Genomic DNA, 21,688 nt, shown 5'->3' on the forward strand with positions numbered 1-21,688 from the left:
TCTATGACAAAGGAGGCAAGGATATACAATGGAGAAAAGACAGTCTCTTCAATAAGTGGTGCTGGGAAAACTGGACAGATACATGGAAAGAATGATATTAGAACACTCCCTAACACCATACACAAAAATAAACTCAAAATGGATTAGAGACCTAAATGTAAGACTGGACACTATAAATCTCCTAGAGGAAAACATAGGAAGAACACTCTTTGACATTAATCACAGCAAGATCTTTTTTGATCCACCTCCTAGAGTAATGTAAATAAAAACAAAAATAAACAAATGGGACCTAGTGAAACTTCAAAGCTTTTGCACAGGAAAGGAAACCATAAACAAGATAAAAAGACAACCCTCAGAATGGGAGAAAATATTTGCAAACAAATCAACGGACAAAGGATTAATCTCCAAAACATATAAACAGCTCATGCAGCTCAATATTAAAAAAACAAACAACCCAATCCAAAAATGGGCAGAAGACCTAGATAGACAGTTCTCCAAAGAAGACATACAGAGGGCCAAGAAGCACATGAAAAGCTGTTCAACATCACTAATTATTAGAGAAATACAAATCAAAACTAGAATGAGGTATCACCTCACACCAGTTAGAATGGGCTTCATCAGAAAATGTACAAACAACAAATGCTGGAGAGGGTATGGAGAAAAGAGAACCCTCTTGCACTGTTGGTGGGAATGTAACTGATACAGCCACTATGCAGAACAGTATGGAGGTTCCTTAAAAAACTAAAAATAGAACTACCATATGATCCAGCAATCCCACTACTGGGCATATACCCAGAGAAAACCATAATTCAAAAAGACACATGCACCCCAATGTTCACTGCAGCACTATTTACCGTAGGCAGGTCATGGACGCAACCTAAATGCCCATCGACAGACGAATGGATAAAGAAGATGGGGTACATATATACAATGGAATATTACTCAGCCATAAAAAAGGAATGAAATTGGGTCATTTGTTGAGACGTGGATGGATCCAGAGACTGTCATACAGAGGGAAGTAAGTCAGAAAGAGAAAAACAAATATCGTATATTAACGCATATATGTGGAACCTAGAAAAATGGTACAGATGAACTGGTTTGCAGGGCAGAAATGGAGGCACAGTTGTAGAAAACAAACGTATGGACACCAAGGGGGGAAAACCGCAGGGCGTTGGGGATGGTGGTGGGATTAATTGGGAGACTGGGAATGACATGTATACACTGATGTGTATAAAATTGATGACTAATAAGAACCTGCTGTATACATTAAAAAAAAGACAAATCAAAGAACAAAGCAAGAAATGTAAAAGTGAAAGTTTAAAGCCTGTTTCATCACAAGCGTCCCTTTATCATTTCACATCCATGAGCTCTGTAAATGGTTTAAAACAGTGGTTCTCAAGTGTCACCTGAGCATCCCTGGAGTCCCAAGACTCAACCGTTCAAGGAGTCCAAGAGGTCAAAACTATTTTCACAATAACAGTAAACGTTATTTCCATTCTCATTCTGTTTTAAGTGTACAGAGCAGTTTTCCAGAGACAAGATATGTGATAACGTCATACTTCTAATGGCTAATAGAATGTATGATTGTGTGTGCTTGTATTTTAAATTTTTCAGTTTTATTTTCCAATACAGTAAACATCAGTAGATACAACCTACTTAAACAAAAGTTCCTTGGAATTCTCAATAATTTTTAAAAGTATAAAAGGATCCTATATCTGCATCATAAAAAATAACAAACAAATAAATAAAAGGATCTTAAAGCCCAAAACTTTCAGAATTACTGTTTTAAAAGATTGTGTCTATCAAATCGTCATTAAGGTATGATTACTTTCCCCCACTTTTAATAATCAAAGACCACACACACGCACACACACACACACACACACACACACACAGAGTCTGCTAATCGAAACATCTGGTTGGCTTAAGCTCATCCGTGTAACACCACTAAAATGAAATAATTAAATTTGAAATACAATTGACATGTTAGCAAGTGAAGCTTTACTCTAGGTTAAGGTCAGAATTCAAATAAGCATTTTATAAAACTGGAAAAATCTTAGAATCTAATAATTAACCTCTGAGAATCCCTAAGAAGTACAGAGATTCCAAACTGAGAACTTTAGGGTATTGAAACGTACATAGAAACATCTGAGTTAAAGCTTACATTTTAAAAATATCTTTTTCTTATGCTTGTAAATATCTTTTTTTCAAAACATGGATACCAACAATAACATGTGCCTTATTTATGTCAAATCCTTCAATTAAACTTGCAAAAACAAAAGAAAAAAGAATTAGGAATATGAAGGCTGTGAGTGTTTCAAATATTTTAGTGTACCTCTTTCCAGAGTGAAATTTGCACTGCAAAAGTTACCTGATCTGGCTGTTTGTAAATCCTTCATTCCTACTGCTTTATTAGGAACAGAATCTTTCACTCCAACTGCAGGCTGAATGGGTTTTGAAACAAGTTGATTAATAAATAATGTACATTTGATACAATCTGTAGTTAATAATTGAAGACAAAAGTATAAGTTTTTACCTTCAAGTGAGGATATTTTTCAGGAGAATCTAAAAGGCAAAAGGGACATAGAATCAATTACACGTAACTATGAAAGCCAACTATATATTCATGCAGTTAGTACTGAGCAGAATCCTCATGCTTGGCCTTGGCAGTGAATACTTTAGGTTTTGGTGTTTTGTTTCTTGGGGGAAGTTAGGACTGCAACAAGACAGACATATGAATCCACTATAGATACTGAAGAAAAAATAGGAGTACAGCTTTAACAAAACATGCAGTTAAGATTTCAAAAGTAAGATTATGTTCCAAAAGCCTTTATAAAATAGAAAAATGCACATGTACCAATGTGAACATGCTGATTGATGAGGAGAAAAGTGATCTTTAATCAGAGCAACAAATCATGACCCCGAGAAGGTAAATGTGAAAGCTGATGGTAAAATGCAACAGCACATCTTGAATGCAATACAGCAGCATCATTTACACCATTATACTACAAGTATTTATCATGTTCTTCAATTTGTCCTGTAATATAGGAAGTGCACAGTTGGGATGACAGTTCAGTTGAATGTATAATTCATTTCTCATCAGAGAAAGTGTTATGAACTGATCAGCTTGGATATACACTTGTAGAATTATAGTTCATAAAAATATTCATGTTTTTCCATACCCATGTGGGCTACTGGTATGCCTACATTTCTTGGATCCTCTAGTTTAGTCATCTTAAAGTTTCTCGATCCACTCATGCAAGAAGGTATATAAGGCACATCTAAGAAATAACGTATTATAAGTTTTCAACATCGAAGTACGATTATCAAAAAGGAAAAAGTAAATTTTACTGCCACAGAATTATTAGATATTAAAAATCTTTCATATTTCAAAATCAGTGTAGTATTTACTGAAAATAACAATTTTAGCATTTAGGGAATGAACCCTATTAATTTCTTTTGTTTCCAAAATTAGTTTGGTTCAGTATATCATGCTAATGTTTAAAAGGATTTTTGTGAAACAATTATCAGCAAAAAATTAGCTATCTTAGGGACTCCCCTGGCGGTCCAGTGGTGAAGACCCCATGCTTCTACTGCAGGGGGCACGGGTTCAATCCCTGGTCGGGGAAATTAAGATCCCACATGCCAAGCCAAGCAGCCAAAAAAAACCCCACAAACCTATCTTAAAAAAAAAAAAAAAAAAAAAAAAAAACAGCCAGTGCTTCCATATTCAAATTAATCTCATTTGAATAACACATACCAACACAACATATATCTTTGATGCCTGATAGTTACAAGGAGGAGCTGGGGTTTACCTCAATTCTAGCACCCACTCCTGCTTCCAGTATTCTCTGGAGCAGCAATGACCTAACCTTGTTTCAGTGTAAATACACTGAAGTCATCTAACGAGAGTTCTCTCAAGTTTCCTCATCACCTCCACAATCACCTCCCTAACACCCTTCTTTCCCCCCTCTTTCCTTTCACTATATTCTTTCCTCTTCAAAGGTAGTCTCTGGATCTGTGGTCTTAATTCTCCCCCTTTGACATTCTTTTTATGGATCATCCCCACCACTTCTTTTTTCCTCTTTGCTTAGCAGTGGCACCTTACCTCTATAAGTTCTACTTCAACGCTTTGCTACCCTCTGGCTATAAACACACTCAGAAAGAAAAACAAAATAATGCTTTTCCTTGATCCTGTTCTGTCTTGAACTATCCAGTGGCTCCTCTTCCAGATTTCTCTCAGTGCAAGCCTACACCCTTGCTACTCTGAGAGCTTGTCAGAAATGCACAATCCCAGACCTGCTGCTCAGCATGTGCACTTTTCACAAGGTCCCCAGGGGACTAATGAAAATTTGAGAGACTCTGATCTATCAGTCTGCTTCTACATTCCCACAGTAAGAGTGGGAAAGCTTTGCTGTTCGTCTCTGACAAGTTTCGGTGCTGGAAGCTCACTTCAAATTTGTCTCACGTTTCAAATACTCTTCGCTTCCCTTTTCTAAAGACCTATTTTACTTTGCCCCCGTCCTCCACAGACCCCTGCTTCCTTTTCCTTCATTTACTCCCTGTAACCTCTGCCTCTCTCATTCTTTAGTCCTTCTTTCTTCTTCCTCATTTCCCGACTTTCCTTAGGTTGTAGAGTACCTTGAAACGGAACTAATAATTTAGCTCCTGAAAGGGGACTCTCAATTTAATCTGTGGCTGACACCAGATAAGATACACAGCTTCCTTCCTTTTCTCGTCTTTTTCCTCACTATGCATTTGACAGGTGATTTTCTTTTTTTTTTTTTTGCATCAACAGTGTTATGTTTTTTAATAGTTTTCAGAATATAAGCTGCATAGCTTTTTAGAATAAAAAATGATATAACTTCAGGTACATGCTTTAGGACACTTGGTTCAACAACAAGCAAACTGTGTCTTTGAGGACCACCTCAAAAGGGTGGCACACTTCACAGTGTAACTTGGTAACAGACATGGAGATAGATGATTATATCATGGCATGTTGTCTACAAAAGAACATCTGGACACTCAGAGCTTAAATAGAACACAGCACACAGTTAAGTATTCAAGCACTGCTTTTTGGCCAAATAAAAACTGCCTAAAAACTGCTGATGGATTTTTGACAAGAAAAAAAGATGTAGCTGCTTAGTTCTTCTGATACAGCACTTCTTTTCCAGAATGAGACAGGCTCAGTTCAACTTGAAATCAGTGTGAGGAATGATTCTTCCTCTTAACCGACAGGTGATTTTCTTTGGCTATTAGAATATATCAGAATTCCCATTTTAAATCAACATGCTGTCAAATGACTTTTTCATAAAAATATAGTTCTTACCTTCTACTTGTCCATTTAATATATTTTTTCCTCTTTGACCTGCAGCTCCAGATAAATGATCAACATACTTCTCTGGAAGTCTCTCAGAGATACTCTGTTAAAATTGATATTAATAATGAGTTGCATAAAGCTTTCCTAATCCCCTGCTAATAGCTGAAAATACCCTACTTTTTAAAAATTTCCTACTTTACAAGCAATTAGATTTAAAAATAAGAGAAGCATGCATTGAAAACCCAAACATTTAAATAGAAAACTTCATATACACTCTCTAGATCAAGTCTATCTTTTATCCTCATTTGGCTACTGACTCTGTAAACTGAGCATGGAAAGCCAGAGGAATTATTTTCACAGACAAAAAATGTGCCTGACTGACAGGCACATTTCAGCAAAGAATTAACTTCAAAACACCTAACTCTACTTTGCATTCCTTGTCAAACGAAGAGAGTATTTTTTTAAAATATGTGTTTAAATAAATGCTTTAATAAGTACACTTGCTATAAATTTAAAATATTTCTAAAGACAGAAATTTTTTAGTATTAAAATAATATACTTGGCATGAAAAGAAACCATGAAGTATTTCATGTTGAGCATAAACAGAACACTGTAGAAGCTGCTTCATTTAGGTAAACAAGGGCTTATAAGAATCTGTTATTTGATAAAATTTTTATTGATAGGAAAAATAGTTGAATAAAATAGCGAAGTAGTAAGAAAAACTTTTATGTTTAAATAATAGGAGAAAATTTAAATATAGTTATGCAACTCTTCAAAAAAGTACAGCAAGCTTTAATAAGGGAAGAATAAGAACATTTATTTATTAATCATCTAAATGTGCCAAGCTTTTCTTATGCACATTTTATTTTCTACATACAACAACAATGATAAAAGTGATTGTAAGGACAGTTACCCCACTTCCTGTTTCCTGGTCCTTCCAAGATGCGAGAGTGTAATGATGGGATCCGCTGCTCTCTTTGTCCAGAATGTCCCTCCCCTGGACCCTGACGTGACTGGCTCCTTCCCATCCTCCCCTTGGTAGCTTTTCTCACATGCAGATCTTTTCTGACTACCTAAATTCCACTCCCACCCCCATCCCCATCCTAACTACAAACTCTCTCAATGTTGTCTAACGTAACATTCTCCATTTTCTTTGTCTCTCACTGTTGTGGCCTCTCCCGTTGAGGAGCACAGGCTCTGGACGCGCAGGCTTAGCGGCCATGGCTCACGAGCCCAGCCGGTCTGCGGTACGTGGGATCTTCCCGGACCGGGGAACGAACCTGTATCCCCTGCATCGGCAGGTGGACTCTCAACCACTGCGCCACCAGGGAAGCTCTCTCCATTTTCTTTACATGAAGGACTTAACAGTGACTTATAAAGGATTCCTGTTTGGTTTTATGTTCCCACCACTACAGCCTTACCCCTCAATTGGTACAGTCAGTGTCTAACTGCCCAGTATATAGTTGGTATTCAATAACAGGAATTTATTTAAGATCAAAACATTTAAAATGTTGAGAGGACCTCAAGTACCAAAGCACTTGATACATATAGGAGATCTCCGATAACAGTCTATAGAAACTTAACATACCCCAAGCTAGAAATCCACATGCCCGTTCTAATTTTCCTATTCTTAACACTACTGTCATTTTATTGTCCTTCAGGTTTTAAAAAAGTGCCCCAGCATTTAGTGAGTCACTCATTGCCACTGTGATCATTTTTGTCTTACATTTCTATAGCACCCTTTACAGTTTACAAGGTGTGTTCACAGCTGTTACCACATCTGTTCCCTACACCTACCTGAGAAGTGGGTACCAGAACCATTTTTACGAAGGACGTCACTGACGCTCAACCAGGGTAGACAAGTTTTTCCGAGATCCCACAGCTAGTGACAGAACCAGGATGCTACCATGTCTTTTGACTTTAAACACAGTGCTGTATCACTGCAGCAGCTGCCTATGTCTAACAGATCAGGCCCTTCTTATCTCTTTCCATAGCTGTCACCTTACAACAGCTCATCATTACTTTATATTTACGTTACTTCAAGTATGGCTGCCATAAAGGTACTCAACGCACACTAGTTTATCCAAACTGGTGTGTACTTATTAAAACATCGCTAAACCAAACTGTTGTTATTATAACGCCACGTACATATTATTCCCCATTCTTTTGCTTCTCTTGAAACGTTCCTTGCAGATCTATTTGAAAATCCAAATGTACTAATACTTTCAAGTCTCAGGCACTATCTTTTTCAGGTCTAAGTGGTAAAAAACTACATTTCAACCTGTTTCTCTCTGAACCTCACTAGGAGTTTTACACATCCATATGTACCAAAGAAACATACATTTGCTTGGGAGACTGGGACTGACAGATACACCCTACTATATATAAAATAGATCAATAATGAGGACCTCCTGTATAGCACAGAGAACTCTACTGAATACTCTGTAATGGCTATATGGGGAAGGAATCGAAAAAAGAGTGGATATATGTATAACTGATTCACTTTGCTGTATATCTGAAACTAACACAACACTGTAAATCAACTATACTCCAACAAAAATTTTTTAAAAAAAGAAAAGAAAAAAGAAACATACATTTGGCCATAGGCTGACCTGGAATAATGCTTCAGTTTTTAGATAAATTTAACTTCAGAACCCAAACTGATTCCTTATGGCTTCTAAGCCTTGGTTTTTGCTCTGTGCTACACTGGTTTCATTAGGTGAATCTTGCAAATTAACAAAAGTGCACTATGTGGTAGTTATTATACTTAGCACACAATTATTTAATTAATTACAGGTTAAAAATGTAAGGAAAAACTTTTGATGGGCAAATGCAAAGGTGAGAAAGTAAAGTCAAAGCACCCCCACCTTATATGTTTTAACATCATTCAGTGCTTATATTTTAAAATAAAAAAAAATAATAATAGAAGACAGTACCTCAGAATCCCAAGGTGATTCTATACCTTCCTCTTCTCCTAATCCTAATGCTGACATCATATCTGTAAAATGCAGCCACAGATACATTAATGAGAACATTTACTACTATGAATTTTAAATACATATATGTCTATCTCCATCCACAAATATTTAAATAAAATAAAGTAGCAGAAAAGAATTTCAGAGGGTTGAGGCATTTTCAGGAAGAAAAAGTTGGTAGTAGTTGGGATACTTCTGAAGAAACGGAGCAAAAGAAATATACTTAAAAAGAAATGGAAAAAAAAAAAAAAGGGCTTCACTGGTGGTGCAGTGGTTGAGGGTCCGCCTGTCGATGCAGGGGATACGGATTCGTGCCCTGGTACGGGAAGATCCCACCTGCCACAGAGCGGCTGGGCCCGTGAGCCGTGGCCGCTGGGCCTGCGCGTCCGGAGTCTGTGCTCTGCAACGGGAGAGGCCACAGCAGTGAGAGGCCCGCGTACCGCAGAAAAAATAAAAAGAAAGAAATGGGTAGTAAATTTGGATCTACACACTTTAGATGTTTTTAGACTAGCCTTTAAGCATAGAAAAAAATTCATAAATATTCACTAACTCACCACTCCTATTATTTTTCTGAGCTCCATCAACAGAAGTCAAATTGTTATGATCTGTTTGCTCTTGTGGAGTGCTTTCAATATCAGTATCATTTTCTTTTTCTCCAATTTCTGCATTTGTTGCTCCTTCCTATAAAAACAAAACAAAACAAACACCTCATTCCAGAAAACATCATGTTCATTCATTTGGTCATTCAATCAATCAGTAAGACTACAAACATTTACTGGATCTATCAAATCATCGGCACTATCCTGGGAGAAAAGCTGGAAATATAAATAGAAGACCGATTCTGCTCTGTATTCCAGGAGAAGTAGAGCTACATGAAAACAAGTAAGAACAGCAAAGTATCATTCAAAAGCTCTACAATTGATGTGAACAGAGTACAGGAAGGGCACAAGGAAAGAGGAGTCAGCTGTATCTGGGTAGCTCAGGAAATGCTGCAAAGACAGGTCTGTGTCTTAAAAGACACACACAGTGTAGAGCAGGGACGTGAAGGGGATTCTAGAAAGGGCAGCCTGAGCAAAAGGACGAGGCATGAAACAACATAACAAGTCACGTGGAAAACTAGAACACAGTTACCGGGAATGGTATGGAGAGACAAAACTGGAGGATCAGAGCCAAACCAAAAAAAGCAAGTGTCCTCCTAGAACATGAACTTTCTCCTTCATGTGATGGGGATCCACTATATAAGTAGAGGTGTTACATCTTCACAAATATATTTTAGAAAGGTCACTCTGGCAGCAACGTAAAGATGAACATCAGGGGAGCAAAACTAGAAAAGAGCATTTCAAAATTATAAGTGAGAAAGTAATAGGAAATGAAAAATGGTAAGCAGGTAGAAAATACTGAACTTGATGAGCAACAGGATGTGGTGATTTCAGGGAGGGATGGAGTCCAGGATTTTTCCTGCTTTGGTATTTCAGTGATGTTATCTACTAGGATGGGGAAGACAGATGACAGAGTAGTTTACAAAGAGTCAGGAAAGAGGAAAACATCAGGGACAATGTCTTCAGTTTGGGGCCTAACAAATTTGAGGCACCCAGGGGACTTAGAAGAAAGATTTGGATAAATTCATTTGGATTAGTAATAGATAAACTTATTCAGGAAAAGCATATGATGTTAAGATAAATATCTGTAAAATATACTAACCTGGTATAATTAAATGATGCAAACCTATGCAGAGTTCTGAACTTTTGAAAATATAAACAAGACTGGGGAAGAAAACTATGAGATTCAATTTTTCGATTATATATTGCAACATTTGTTTAAGGATATAAAATATACTCTTTCATGAATATACGCAAATATTCATTTCCTGGATATTATAGCAATAAGCATTTTTAAGTTTAATGAAAAGATTTAATTATAAAACACCAACTCAAGAGACTACAGGAAAACTCCTTTTCAAAAATTAATCGTAAAAGATAAGTTTTAAATTGTAGAAGAGAATGTTTATGTGATTATGGAATTATGAGGCATTTTTAAGTACTACTATGATGTATGGAAGAAATATAAAACCCTATTTTAAAATTCACATGGTTCCCTTATTCACCTGTGAACAGCACGCTAATAACTCTTACTATCTACGCCTTATAGAATGGCAGTTAAAGATTGGGGAAATGATATAGAACTAAAAAAAATTAGTAAAACTATGATTATCCAAGTTGGAGATTTAAAAGTTCTCAGATACATCTATGATTAACAAACAGGACCCAATATTCACATGAGGGAAGAACAAAGGGACTAAAAAATCAAGTAACCAGGATTCCTGGGTTTTAGATATGAAAAAATTTACATGTTAGTTTAACTTGTATAACAAAATATTTACATGCTAGTTTAACCATAAATACTGAAGTTAATAAAGTTTCTCAAGAATAACATGAAATGTACCTACTGCTGGAGATATTTTAAAAAGTAAAAAATTATCTTGCAAAGATAATTTTGTACACTCTGCTGGTAATTTTTCCTTCCTTATTATTTTATAATAACAAGTAGTTTATATTAGAAAAAAATCATAAATTGTGCTTTCATTCATTTGATGTGTGTATATGGGCCCATTATGTGCAGATATTACTAGGAAAAGATAAATCAGAATCTCTCCAGAAAAAATGATTTCTATAGTTTTTTCTTTAAGACTGTTGCAGTTTAAAATTTTCTCATTTAATGACTTGAAATTAAGAACCTCATTTACACAATTAGAAATTATAATCTTAGTGAAAGCCTAGATAAAATACTTATTTACTTCCTCTCTGTTTATTCTCAAAAAGATCTAAAACACCTACCAAGATGATTCCAAATAGTAAGATAAATTAGTTAAGTATATACCAAACAGTAAGTAAGAAACCACAAGAAACAGAAGGGCCCCAAATTCTTAATTCATAATAAATCTGATAAGGCCTAAAACAGAGCTCTTCTTGCATTATCTATGAACAAAGGTTTTGCTAGATTAAATATAAGACATAACCTTATTAATTTAAAAGTGAGAATTTTTTAAAAAGGAAAAAACTTCAAATTAAAACTAACTTCCACATGGAACTATATTCAATACCTTGTAATCAACTATAATGGAAAAGAATTGAAAAGAATATAGATATATACATATATATGTATAACCAAGTCATTTTGCTGTACACCTGAAACTAACGCAGTATTGTAAATCAATTACACTTCAATTAAAAAACAACAACAACCAAAAAAAGGTAAGGATCAAATTCTCTTTCAGTTCTTCATAAAAATCAACTATATTTCATTCAAAAGAGTATGAGCATTTTTTCCCATGACCTGATTTTCTCTTGTTAATTTGAATTTGAAATAATTTCTATCATATTTTATAATATAGAGTTCCTGCTCTCACTTAACCCCACTATTTCTGTTGTTTGTATAATAATCTCTCTCATCTTGACCCTCATTCAATCTTTAAATTCATCTTGTCCTTCTTATATGAATTATTCCCCTTCATCCCCCTCCCCATCTTCATACTCATCTAGTTGTTCTTTCTAGTTGCTTTCTCATTCTTTCCTTTCATAATGGCATACTTCAGAATGGTTTACTGCCACCAACGTTCATAAATCTCAATCCTGCACATATATTGCTCTTGTTATTACACTGTTTTCTATCATGATCTTGAGGAATTCCATTTCTGTAAGGGATCCTTTTCATCACTGTAAGAATCAGGGGGCTGGTATGTGAAAAAGCACAGAAAAAAAAAGTTAAAAACAAAACAGAACAACTTACCTTTGTGAGACCAAGGCCTGATAAAGACTTGAGAGGTTTTGGGAGAGGTTCAGGTGATGGGAAAGCAGGATGAGAGATGCCCTGGATTGATGGTTTGGGAAAGGTTTTGACCACATCTTCATTTCCACTATCAGAACTATTGTGCTCAAAGAAGGTTCTCTCTTCTGGTCTCACGATGCCACATTTTGCTTCTACTATAGTGAAAACAAGGTGGAGTACATGAGAACATCCGTAATTTCAAATCAGTGAATAACACAAGAAGGACAGTCTTCAAATAACTTACTGTTTTTCTTGGATTGCTGAAAAGCACTCATTAGCTTTGTTAAGCTTGGTTTCAGGACATTCTAGAGAAGAAAACAAGAGCTTTAAGAATAAGAAGTATTGGGAATTCCCTGGCGATCCACTGGTTAAAACTCCATGCTTCCACTGCAGTGGGCATGGGTTCAACCCCTGGTCGGGGAAATAAGATCCTGCACCGCTTGTGGGATCTTAATTCCCCGACCAGGGATTGAACCTGGGTCCTTGGCAGTGAGACCGTGGAGTCCTAACCACTGGACAACCAGGGAATTCCCTGAATATACGCTTAATGGAATGCTTCAGAAAACACAGCGAAATCCCTTCATAATATGGATTTTGAGCAACAGAATTTTAATTTCTAAATTTCCATAATTTCGACTGTTATTTTAGGCTTAATGCAGAACCAAAGACAGAAACAGAGAAAAAAAAAGCTCTCTCCTAACAACTCTATGATACCAAAATAAAAATTGTCCAAGAAAAAAGAACTAGATGATATATGCTACATAGTTTTGGAACTGAAAGGCCCCAGGAAAATTCTATGATTATTACAGTAAGTAACTGTATCCACTAAAGATTTCATTTAAGCATGAGTATATATAAATCACGTCAGTATGGTTGAAAAGTCACAGTAAGAATCCTTATCCTTGACCAAATTTCGTATTTCCTCCCTTGTGGGAAAGTGCTTCCCAATACACTTTTCCTCTCACTATCTACTTCCCAGCCCATTTCCTCTTCAGCCCCGACCTTCAGTATTTAGCAAAGTAAAAAAAAAATTCAACTAGTCATATTTTTATAAAATGGTTTGCTCTGACCAACTTTCTACTACAAACATAAAACAATGAGAGGTAGACCACTGCTAAACTTTAAAAGTTAATACTACACAAAACTAAATTCAAAGCAGGAAAACTAATTTCACAGGAGAGAACTTTACCTTAGTATCAAAATCTAAGTCTTCATCATCTGATGTAGGCCATGAATCAACACCAGGTTTGTTGGAAAGGCTTCAGAGCAAAAATATATAACAAAAATGAGTGACTTCATTTCTTTAACCGAAAACAAACAAACAAAATCAAGTGAAAGGTTGGTTATCTATATATTAAATGATGTTTTCTGACATCATTAAAATGTGGCCTCTGTTTTGGAAAAGATTTTAGTTACCTATTTCTGCTTCCATCTCTCCCAACCTATGAAATATCTAGCTAAGACCCATTCTTAGTTCCCATAACAAAGGGTGACAGCCAATATACTGGCAGAGCCTAAGAATAATTTGTTTTCACCAAAAGTCCTAAAACCTGAACTGAAAACCCAATTAATGGGTAACATAACTTTTGTTTACCAGAACTGGAACAAACCTGATGACCTAAAACAAAGTAGAAGGATATGCTGTTCCTTCTCCATTGTCCGTGCCTGGTTCAAAGAGTAATCTGTGTCCATCAAAAATGGCAGTCTTGGTTCTCCAGCAGGGAAACCACTTATTAAAGAAGGCTCCCGGGGCTATCCCGATGGCGCAGGGGGTTAAGAATCCACCTGCCAATGCAGGGGACACGGCTTCAAGCCCTGGTCTGGGAAGATCCCACATTCCACGGAGCAGCTAAGCCCGTGCACTACAACTACTGAGCTTTCACTCTAGCGCCGGCGAGCCACAACTACTGAGCCCACACGCCACCACTACTGAAGCCCGCATGCCTAGAGCCCATGCTCCGCAACAAGAAAAGCCACCACAATGTGAAGCCCGTGCACCACAACGAAGAGTAGCCCCCACTCACCGCAACTAGAGAAAGCCCGTGCGCAGCAATGAAGCCAAAAATTAAATAAATAAATAAATAAATAAATGCGTTAAAAAAAAAAAAGAAGGCCCCATTCCTTCCCTTTACTCTAAAACAGTACAGGGACTCCCCTGAAATGTTTGAAAGTTAAATGTACAAAAGTCAAAGAACAAATTTATATGTCTAATTTATATGTTAAACCATTCCCAGAGAGATTAAAACATTAAAAATTATAAAGTCTACTTAGTTTTCCTATACAGGTCCTGCCTTATTCAGGTCCACATGAATAGCTAGCTCTTAAAAACCCTCATAGGCACTCAGATCCCAAAGCAGAGACAGTACTGTAGAAACAGAGTCCTGGCAGCTGTGCCTCTCTTTCCCTATGTACTGCCTAAATATCTTCCTTCCTATAGGCTCCCCTCCCAAATCACCCCTGTGACTCACCCCTGAGGCCTGCTCAATGGCAGTCTCCAACCTTTAAGATTTCAGCCTGTGAAGGCAATGGTTCCTGAATCAAGGATGGGCTCGGGACTTCCCTGGTGGCACAGTAGTTAAGAATCCGCCTGCCAATGCAGGGGACACGGGTTCGAGCCCTGGTCTGGGAAGATCCCACATACCCCAGAGCAACTAAGCCTGTGCGCCACACTATTGAGCCTGTGTTCTAGAGCCCATGAGCCACAGCTACTGAGCCCACATGCCACAACTACTGAAGCCCGAGCACTCTGCAACAAGAGAAGCCACTGCAATGAGAAGCCCGTGCACCACAACGAAGAGTAGCCCCTGCTTGCCGCAACTAGAGAAAGCCCACGCGCAGCAACGAAGACCCAATGCAGCCAAAAATAAACAAATAAACAAATGTATTTATTTTTTAAAAAAAAAAGAAAAGAAAAAAGACTCTAGGAAAAAAAAAAAAACTTCAGAGAACCAGGCAAGGGTACTACCCTGAAGGGAAAACCAAAACCAGACTGGGAAGGCAGTAAGTAGAGAAATCAACTAGACAGATGCTCTATGTAGATGTTGAATTTAATTAACATAACATGGTCTATAGGCAGATACTCTTCTCTTATAGAAAATAATTTACCTTAAGGAGAGTAGACATCGTTATATCTAAGGAGACCTGCCTAATGAGGTCTTGCTTGTATAAAACCCTATGGTTCTGAGGCCTCAGCTACCTGAGATCTGCCATAACACCTTAATGGTAAATACAAGATACTAGTTACCACTGCAATTGTCAAATATATCAGGACAAAGGCTTGGACTAACCAGGCTTCTTAGGAAAACTCTAAATCAGAGTTAGTACATAACTAAAATTGACTTTCTGAGTTGATCTGATTTGGGTCTGTATCTTGACCCCAGTGCTACACGGGTACTTATCAATCTCTGCTGAAGGACATGAGAGTGGATCTGAGGCTGACCGTCACATCACAGGTCAGCAACTTGTTGTCTATGGAATCATGGGTCAATTAACCAAGCCCTCCAAACCACAGCTGCCTAATTAATTAAAGTAAGCTATATAGCACAGCTACTTTGTAAAGCGATTGTGATGACTCTATGATGTAACAAATTTAAGCACATAATACAGTGTCTAACCCAGAGTAGAACACTCAACAAACATTAGTTTCTTTTCTCCATGTTCCCTTAGTTAAACATACAAGTTTTAAAAATCCATAAAATCCTACCTGCTTAAAGACTCTTCTTCAGAATTCTTAACCACTGTTAAAGGAAAAAGTAAAACACATTTTAAATCAACAATAGAAAAATACAGAATATTAAAAGTGTAAGACTGATGCTTTGTTAAAAAGTATCCCTCTGTGGGCTTCCCTGGGGGCGCAGTGGTTGAGAATCTGCCTGCCAATGCAGGAGACACGTGTTCGAGCCCTGGTCCGGGAAGATCCCACATGCTGCAGAGCAACTAAGCTCGTGTGCCACACTACTGAGCCTGAGCTCTAGAGCCCACGAGCCACAACTACTGAGCCCGCGTGCTGCAGCTACTGAAGCCTGCACGCCTAGAGCCTGTGCTCCGCAACAGAAGCCACCACGATGAGAAGCCCGCGTGACGCAAAAAAGGGTAGCCCCCACTCCCGCAACTAGAGAAAGCCTGCGTGCAGCAACGAAGACTCAACGCAGCCAAAAATAAAATTAATTAATTAATTAATTTAAAAAAAGTATTCCTTTGGAATCACACCTGGACAGTATACTAGAGTGAATGCTGATTATACCACTGCTAGGCAATTATGCATGAGAGCCATTTCCCCTCCTTTACATTTATCATATGCAAAAAAAAAGAACAGTATTTATCAAAATTTGTTACCTAAAAGTGAAGTGCTGTTTACAATGACCATAATCCTAACCAAACTGTGAGACTGACAGAAAATGGTATCATTAGTAGAATCAGTACCATAAACTGACAATAGCAAACTTAAATAGCATGATATTTCTGGACTTCCATCACTCAGAGCAGTGCGTACAGAATACATGTAGTTTGCCATCACGTAACAACTTCTCCGGCTCTTCAGTTCAGGGTGAAAACGCCCTGTCACAAGGAAGCCTGGTCTACAGGCGCTGTACTTTAGAGCATGGCAAAACACAGGAAACAAACTCTTTCTGGCCCTATTTCCAATTGCAAGATAAGCATGAAAGACTTTGTAATTCCAGTTTTATAAAGGATAATCTCCTGAAAGGGAGGCGGGGGAGGGCAAATGGGGTCAACTGGATGGTGAGGATGGAGAAGTTGAATTTTTTTTAAGTTTTCAATATATATACATTTTAAAAGTATAATCTCTTGAGACTGTCTCCTTCCATTGCTCGAGAGTCTATCTGGACCCACCATCACATAGAGCAGCATGGTCCAAACAGTTAGTGCTGTGTAGTAGTGAGGGATGTCATTTTTCTCAACCCTTCCCATTATGTGGCAAATGATTATAGAAATCATGCTTTTTCAGCTTGTAAGTCATATGTCATTGTTTCTTAAGCTGATGAACAAAAAAAGAGAGGGAGGGAAGGAGGGAGGGAGAGACTCTGGTACTGCTGGACAACATTTCACATGTGTTGTCATAATCTGATGCTGGGGGAATGAAGCACATGCAGTAACTCCACAGGGAGAGGACACCTGCAAGCTTGCGCATGGTTTCCTTCAGACTTCGCACCGTGTGCCTTTTCCCTTTGCTGAGTTTGCTTGGTATTCCTTCACTGTAATAAATCACAAGCATGAGTACAACCACATGTTGAGTCCTGGGAGTTCTATGGAAGAGCCGAACCTGGTGTGGTTTGGGGAACCTCTCAAAAACAGTTGCATTGTTTACATGAAGTCTGTATTATTTGGGTTGATGTGTTATATGTGATTACAGTCAGGTTATTTCACAGAATAACCTTCCTCAAATCTGTTTTTCTTGGTATTTGCCTGTATTTCTATACACATTTGAATAAAGGCATAAAAGGGATAGATGAAACACTGACGTCAGAAAGTAATTGAAACAAACAACAATCCTATTTCAACCAGAAAAAAACCAAAGAATTCTGATGATTGATAATATGTTCTAAAGTATGAAAGTTCCTATAAAGAAAATGAAAAGATCAGTTAATTTTCTCCAACTAAGCAGGATTTAATTCCTCACAGTTGACTCCCAGGTTTTTTGTTTTGTTTTTGTTTTTGTGGCCACACCGAGCGGCATGCAGGATCTTAGTTCCCCAGGGATCAAACCCATGTCCCCTGCAGTGGAAGCAAGAAGTCTTAACCACTAGACCACCAGGGAAGTCCCACTCCCAGGTTTTGACAACTCTGGGAAAACGGGGGCAAGCGTACTCACCAGGTCAGACTGTTTTTGCTGACCCTGCGTGGGCAGCTGCCGCCGTTATCAAAAACTTAGGTAGGACCTTGGTAGATGTGATGATTTTTCCATATTTGGATATCAGAAGTACCACTCATGTAAAAAGTAGATGTTATGACTCTTAAATTGTCCTTATGAAAAGGTTACCACCAAAGAACTTTTAAGAGTTAAATCCAACTTTCTTTTCAGTAATTTTACTTGATATAATTGATACTCCCTCCTTGAAATTTTCATTAAAAAATTTTTTTGCAACATCACCACCATCCTCTCCTACTTTTCTTTTTTTTGTTTTTCCCTTTTAATTTTTATTTTGAATGAGAGTTTTATTTAGCACACTCAGATGAACAAATATAGGAACTGATCTACCACACGCCACAACTAGAGAGGAGCCCGCACACTGCAACAAGGGGTCTGCACGCCACAACTAAGACCTGACGCAGCCAAAATAAATAAATAAATAAATATTTTTTTAAAAAATAGAGACTGATCTATGTGGAATACTGCTACTTCCCTCCATCTCAAGACCCTCAGTCCTCAGTTAAGGGTTTTGTAATTCCACTGATATCTTTTCGTCATTGGCTGGTACTCAAATTCCTTGAGGAGGATCCCCGCAGTATGTGACTCAGATTGTCCCCAGCAGACCTTCCGTTTGTCCCGCTGTGGAGCTCAGTGCCTGCCCTACTTTTCTCCAGCCCCTCCTCAAGTGTTCTTTACCAACCATCCCCGCAGCACCCTTTCTGCACCAGCAAAACTGAACTGCTCATTAATCCTGCCAAGTCCACCCGTACATCTCAGCCTGTGAACTGCTGTTCTTTCTGCAAAACATGTGATCTTGATAGACGTTCCTCCAGCCAAACGCTGTCCTTCTGCCTCTTTACCTGGCAAACTTCTCCTCACTCTGCACGCTTACCTTAAAGTCCACGCACTTTTTAAAAACTCTAATTCCTCACCATGGACTTAAAATATCTGGCACATATGAAACACCAACTTAAAAAAATACATAAAGACAATTTATAAACTCCTAGTGGGCTCTGGGACATAGTAAGCACAGAATAAAGTATACTAAATAATAAAAATTATCATTATAATAACAAGCTCCTAGAGGGCAAGGACTGTGTTTTTTATTATTTTTCTAATTTTTGTTTTAATTTTTTTTTGCAGTACGCGGGCCTCTCACTGTTGTGGCCTCTCTTGTTGTGGAGCACAGGCTCTGGACGCGCAGGCTCAGAGGCCATGGCTCACGGGCCCAGCCACTCCGCGGCATGTGGGATCTCCCCGGACCGGGGCACGAACCCGTGTCCCCTGAATCGGCAGGCGGACTCTCAAGCACTGCGCCACCAGGGAAGCCCTAGAACCGTGTTTTTTTTGTTTTGTTTTGTTTTGTTGCAGTATGCGGGCCTCTCACTGCTGTGGCCTCTCCCGTTGCGGAACACAGGCTCCGGACGCGCAGGCTCGGCGGCCATGGCTCACGGGCCCAGCCGCTCCGCGGCATGCGGTATCCTCCCGGACCGGGGCATGAACCCGTGTCCCCTGCATCGGCACGTGGACTCTCAACCACTGCGCCACCAGGGAAGCCCAAGGACTGCGTTTTTTAAATGCTTGCATCCTGTGACATCAGAATAGTGCCTAGTACCTAAAAGATACTTGATAGTTATTTGTTAAGTGGACAAATTAACAAATAAATTAGAATATTTTCTTTGAAAATTACATTTAAAAAAATACTGAAATTAACCAGGGACAACTCTATTATGAGCACCTTGAAGACCAAAGCTCTATTTCATTTCTGTATCTCCTCTAACGTGTAAAACCAACCTACAGAAGTTCTTTGATGGACACAGGTCTACTATGTTAGAGGTGTCCTCATACAGATTGTACAATGCGCTAGGTGCCACATCTAGGGAACACAATAGTGTATTTCTTAATGTGAAGTATCTTTGTGCTTTTATTAGAATTTGCTGAGTCTCCAGTTGGGCTATTTGAATACTATGATAATCCTTTAACTAATGGCAACAGAGCATCTCGTTCTAACAAAATTATAGTGTCATGACAATTATCCAACACACAGAAGAAAACATCTGGTTCTAATGAAGTCAGCCTATCTCACTCTGTTTGGACTTGTGAGGAATGAAGTTGGTAATAGCGAGACCTCGCTGGTACAATAATATGGAAAACAACCAGTGCTTCGCTACCAGGCATTGCTTTTCTGACTTCTGTACTATCGGTAGGTAGCTTTCAAAAATAATCTCTTCTTGGTACACTGCACACTGGCTCAGCTTTGCAGTTCTTCTTGTTTGCCATTTGTTTAAAGTACCAGGAAGGTACTGTTGAGTTCCCAGGCTTAAAGATGGTAACTTTTTTAGCCTTAGCCACACACACCCTCCCCGACACACTCAAAAACCTTATGGAGAGCCCACATCTTAGCCCAGATCTCCACGATGAGTTACCCTTTGAGGCTCTTACTTGTCTTTTCTGCTAGCAGATGTCAATGGGAAACGTTTTAGGCTGTCAGAGAGGTTCAAATGCTCCTGCCGGGGGAGAGCAGACTTTCCTTTTTCCTTTGTTACCAGATCTGAACCTCAAGGCTGCTTTATATCCTGTGGGGCACTTTTTCTTAGGTTGTGGAAGGTCCCATATCATCCTCCTCAGAGAAGTGGAGGCCAGCTTGCCTGAGTGAGGCTAATCACTATACAATAACTAATATTCATGTGATTATACAGGAAACATACAACGTACTAACCAAAAAATCTTTTTTCTTATTTACGCAAAGATTTAATATGGGATTTTAGGGACCATGATTAAATATGTGGATTTCTTTTCAGACAACACTGTCTGATTTTAAATTACCTACAATTAACTTCTTAAACAATTCTGAATACTAGACTGTTAAGAAATTAATTTAAAAAATAAAAATATACATGCAGTTTACACACTGGTTTTTTTCATTGCTTTTTCATTATTAAAGCTTCCTCACTCTTACTTTATCTATGGTAGGGTCACCAAGAGTAATTCACTATCAGACGTCTTACCTGGGTTGCTATTTTGAGAAGGAGTTTTAGGTCTCTTTTCTTCTTTATATTCAGAAATCAGTTGGCAGTTGCTATGTATTAAAAATGGGATAAATAACATTACTATTTTAATACTAATATGAAAAACAATTAACAAATATATTAAATTCTTTGATCACTTCAGACAATGTCAGAGCTATTACCAAAACTTCGATTGTGGGACTTCCCTGGTGGCGCAGCGGTTAAGAATCCGCCTGCCATTGCAGGGGACACGGGTTCGAGCCCTGGTCCGGGAAGATCCTACATGCCGCGGAGCAACTAAGCCCGTGCGCCACAACTACTGAGCCGGAGCTCTAGAGCCCGCGAGCCACTACTGAGCCCATGCGCCACAACTACTGAAGCCCACACGCCTAGAGCCCGAACTCCACAACAAGAGAAGCCACCGTGATGAGAAGCCCGCGCACCGCAACAAAGAGTAGCCCCCGCTCACCACAACCAGAGGAAGCCCGCGTGCAGCAACAAAGACCCAATGCAACCAAAAATAAATAATATATAAATTAATTTGTAAAAATCATATTAAAATCCCAATGTGTGTGTCCTTTCATAGGTTTAACATTCTAATGTTGCAGTTTTCAGGAAAAATGTCAGTAATCAGGGTGATTAGCTGTCCTTTCTTTGTGGTTTGTAATTCAGGGACTCTCAGCTATTCTAT

General features: G+C 38.4%; 1 pseudogene across 1 annotated transcript in view; it reads right to left on the bottom strand.

The window, feature by feature from the left end:
- LOC308614831 (ankyrin repeat domain-containing protein 26-like) overlaps window positions 1-21,688 on the bottom strand; it is a 136,214-nt pseudogene that overhangs the window by 100,001 nt on the left and 14,525 nt on the right. Inside the window, exons 5-9 of the transcript XR_014017872.1 lie at window positions 20,998-21,068; window positions 15,824-15,857; window positions 13,310-13,379; window positions 12,365-12,425; window positions 12,082-12,275 (exon numbers count right to left, since the gene is read on the bottom strand). The product of XR_014017872.1 is annotated as an ankyrin repeat domain-containing protein 26-like (transcript). The remainder of the gene's footprint in view (window positions 1-12,081; window positions 12,276-12,364; window positions 12,426-13,309; window positions 13,380-15,823; window positions 15,858-20,997; window positions 21,069-21,688) is intronic.

The sequence above is a fragment of the Mesoplodon bidens genome (genome assembly GCF_964165515.1).
Source record: "Mesoplodon bidens genome assembly, chromosome: 3".
Classification (NCBI taxonomy): Eukaryota; Metazoa; Chordata; class Mammalia; order Artiodactyla; family Ziphiidae; genus Mesoplodon; species Mesoplodon bidens.